Source organism: Nannospalax galili, unplaced genomic scaffold (assembly GCF_000622305.1).
Source record: "Nannospalax galili isolate Female #2095 unplaced genomic scaffold, S.galili_v1.0 scaffold206, whole genome shotgun sequence".
NCBI classification, from domain to species: domain Eukaryota; kingdom Metazoa; phylum Chordata; class Mammalia; order Rodentia; family Spalacidae; genus Nannospalax; species Nannospalax galili.
This window is the reverse complement of record NW_008358101.1, coordinates 136399-140596: the sequence shown is the minus strand read 5'-3', so window position 1 is coordinate 140596 and position 4198 is coordinate 136399. Positions and strand designations below refer to the sequence as shown.

Below are 4198 nucleotides of genomic sequence, written 5' to 3'. Positions count from 1 at the left end.
TATGATATACCCACAAAAAAATCAACAAATTAATAAAAAAGACATATTTGAGGAAGAAGCATAAAAATTTATTTCTTGTTAATTAGTAGAGGTGATAAACATTACCATTGATATCTACCTGATGACTTTGTATTCATACTCAGGTGTCAAGGATCTGAGAGTAACCGACTCTTGACTAGTAATAATCAGATACATAGAGATTAAAGACACATGTGCAAACATCTAAGCATTAGTAGCACTAAATAAAATGTAGGGAACAGTGTATTTTAAAATGAAATGGAGATCTTTAAAGGTTAAAAATTCATTCAGTTTTATGTCTTGCAGGGTTTATACTGAGTTCAACACTGTATGACTGTATTAATTCAACTGTGATCCTAAAAACTTACAGCCACTTTTGAAAGAGATGTATCCTGTTGTGAAAATTGTTACTGAATATGTTAAAGCTGTAATGAAATGTTTCTTCTAATCATATGGTTATTAAATTTAAAAATTATAAAAAAAAAATATTTTTTTCCATTAAGCATAATAAGATATCTGGAAAGTAGTCTAGATTATAAATACTTAAGAATGAGATAATTACTTGTATTTGAAGTTATTTTCATATTTGTTTATTTTTTTGAAGTATTTAATTTTTTTGTTTTTTTGTTTGTTTTTTAAGTAGATACAGAACATTTGTTTGCTCAGATTTTAATACTGCTTTACATATTTTTGTGTGAAACACTTTCTGTTGCTTTATTAACAAGAAATATCAGCTGATAACAGATTCATTTAATGTTCACTTGTCAAGCATAGTTGCTAATTGAGGGAGAAACCCATTAAAGGCTTATTTACAGTTGTGGAGGTTCTTACTATACACATAGCATGGAAAGTACACGTTATCACCTTTTACATGTTCTAGAAGACATTCAAGTGAAGACAGACTAGTAGATACACTTCTGGTGGTTGAGGCTCTTAGTTTTATCTTTTTGTAATGAGAAAATTCAAAATTATTAATGTTGACTTTTTCATTGTACATTCATAAAAGTACAGTAAAAACAATTTATAATGGAGGATTACACATTGGTTTCCGTGTGTTCTAGTGGCTTAATTTACGGCTAGGTTGTCTTAAAGAAAGGAAAAAGAACTGGAAAGAGCTTTTCTGGCTACTTAGCATGAGTTAAGAAGCAAAATGAGAGCAAAGCAGAGCCTAGTCTGTCATATCCTGGTGATCCTATTAGGTGTTTTCTTTTTCATAAAGGTAAAAATCTGAAAAGAAGATGCAATATTTTTTCCCAAAATATAGATTTCTTAAAAATATATACATACAATATATAGAGGCTGAAATTATGTAAAACCAATAAAGAAAACTCCCCAGTCAAGTATGTGGTACAGCATATAGATTATAAAACATTCCTCCACAGTAGTCTGGGGCTTCCCTTCCTTGGCCTGTTTCATGTTTGCAACCTCACCTCAGTACTGCCAAGCCTGAAGGATTACCACAGATGCCAGGTGTGCCAAGAGCTTGTGAATTCCAGAAGAAATAATTGAGCACAGGAAAATGCAAAGTGGTACATTTTTTTGCAACTCATTCCAGTGTCAAAGCTAAACCAGAAAAATCTAAGTATACAGATACAGCCCAAAAATACTTTAGTGCAAATATGAAAAATAACAGCACAATTTAAAGTTTCTTAAATGAGATCTTGTCATGTTTGGGCTTATTCTATGGGGTTTCTTCTGGGCCAACCAAAGTAACAGCACCTGATGCAATGTCTTAAAATGAAAGCTCACCTACAAAACATTTATTATTCTAACTTATAAGGGGAAATGAAAGGGAAATTTATTAAAGATCATAATGCTTTCTTAGATTTGCTGATGGGGTCAAAAATACTGAGTTCTGAAGTGGCGTGCACAATGCTGGTGGTAGCTACTGAGAGGTCAGTGCCTAGGAGAGCCAGCTCTGCTCTGAGGCCTCATCAGAAGGTCTCATCATGTGGTGCAGCATATAGATTATAAAACATCCCTCCACAGCCATCTGGGGCTCCTCTTTCTTGACCTGTTTCATGTTTGCAACCTCACCTAAGTACTGCCAAGCCTGAAGAGATACTACAGATGGCAGGTGTGCCAAAAGCTTGCGAATTCAAGAAGAAATAACTGAACAAGAAAATGCAGTGGTACATTTTTTGCAACTCATTCCAGTGTCAAAGCTAAACCCCCCTCCCCCCAAAAATCCAAGTATACAAATACAGCCCAGAAATATTTTAGTGTAAATACGAAAAGTAACAGAATAATTTAAAGTTTCTTAAATAAGATCTTGTCAGGATTGGGCTTATTCCATGAGGTTTCTTCAGGGACAACAAAAGTAACAGCACCTGGTGCAATGTCTTATGAAAGCTCGCCTACAAAATATTTATTATTCTAACTTATAAGGGGAAATGAAAGGGAAATTTATTAAAGATCATAATGCTTTCTTAGATTTGCTGATGGGGTCAAAAATACTGAGTTCTGAAGTGGCGTGCACAATGCTGGTGGTAGCTACTGAGAGGTCAGTGCCTAGGAGAGCCAGCTCTGCTCTGAGGCCTCATCAGAAGGTCTCATCATCGTTGCAGTTGGTTGCCCAGTGCCCAAACATCTCACAGATTTCACAATATGGCCACTCCTTGCTTCGGCTGCCATGGTATGTGGAATGCGGAGGGTCTTAGGACATCTGTGCCTGGGTGGGGCAGTCCTCTGTGTCGTGGAGATCAAAAGCAGTCACAAATGTCACAAAAGAGACGGGACTTCTTCTTGGATTGTTTCTCCTCATTATCACTGTTGTAACTGTGCAGATCGTCCCCATTGCAATTGAGTGTGGCTTCAGACATTATCTCCACCCTTATCTTGAGGTCTTGATTCTTTCTTTGAAGATCCACTATTATTAAATGGAGGCAATCAATCTGACTCTCCTGGGCTCTTTCATCCTCTTCTGCCTAAGTATAAGTATTACCTGAGGAACTGCTGAGTTGCATCTTGTTTTCTTTGAGCTGAATCTCCAAGTTCTTTACCTTGAGCTTAAGCTTCACCTTATCAGACTCCAGTGTCCGAACAACTGAATCCAAGGACTTGGCAGGTGCGTTTTCTCCCCAGAGCACTGTGACCTCATTCCTCAGCTTTTAAAGCTCTGCGTCTTTCACCGTAAGGCACTAGGAATACTGATGGATTTCTGCAAGGAAGCTTTTTCTTCATTGGTGCCTTTTATATACTTGGCTTCTCTTGATTTCATTTCTAGCAACTGATTATTGAGTACAGATCTTTCTTCTTCCAGCTTTTGATGACCTGTGACATCATTCCGGCTTCTCCCCAGCTCCTCGACAAGTTTGGCGTGTTCTTCTTGCAATGGTGAAAGCTGCTGGGACTTCTGCTCTTGCTGCCTGCTTTAGGCTTTCTATCTCTTTCTTGAATTCTTCTATTTTTTGATTTTCTACAGTCAAAAGTTCTTTTCATTTGTTCAGCTCTTCCACATTTTTCATGTTGTTTTCTTTAAGTGTGTCCAATTCATTCTGTACTTTTGCTTTTGTTTGCTTGGTCAAGTCTTCCAAAGAGGCCAGTGTTTCGGTCTTCTCTTTGGTCATCTGTTCCATGATCTGCATGGCATCTGCAGTCTGAGCAGCTGTGGCTTTGTTGGCCTGTGCTTTCGGTTTCCCCATATCATGCACCAAAGCCTCTGCCTCCTGAGCAGCCTTCAGCGTCTCCGTGTCCATCGGCAACTTCTCTAGGCGCTGCAGAATTTCTTCATGCTTTGTTTTTATGTCATAACTGGCTTTTTCATACCTGGCTTTCAGGTCCTGACACTGGTTGCTGCTTGTTTTCTGTCCCGACCCTCAGGACAGTCAACGTGGGTATCTGGAGGGAGGAGAGGGGACGGAAAGGGACAAGAGATGCGAAGAATGGAGACAAGACAGGCTTTCTGATCAAGTCTCATTTAATGAACATCTACACAAAGTTTTTACAGTGAGGAGAGGGGGAAGTTGGCAGGGACAAATCCATTGAAGTAGAGCAATTCAATTAACAGAACGAATATCACAATAACACCACACCAATTGATCACAGAGTAAATTCCATAGTAACACCACAATTCTATATAGCAAGTTATAAATCAATTAAGAGGTTACACTTGTATGATTACAGAGTAATGCCAAAGTTTCTTAGCAATTACATGAGAAATGAGGGAGTCTCTCAAGCG

The 4198-nt window shown here is 37.9% G+C and overlaps 1 pseudogene; it reads right to left on the bottom strand.

The window, feature by feature from the left end:
• Positions 1-2560: 2560 nt before the first annotated feature.
• Positions 2561-4198, bottom strand: part of LOC103752505 — a 113478-nt pseudogene continuing 111840 nt past the window's right edge.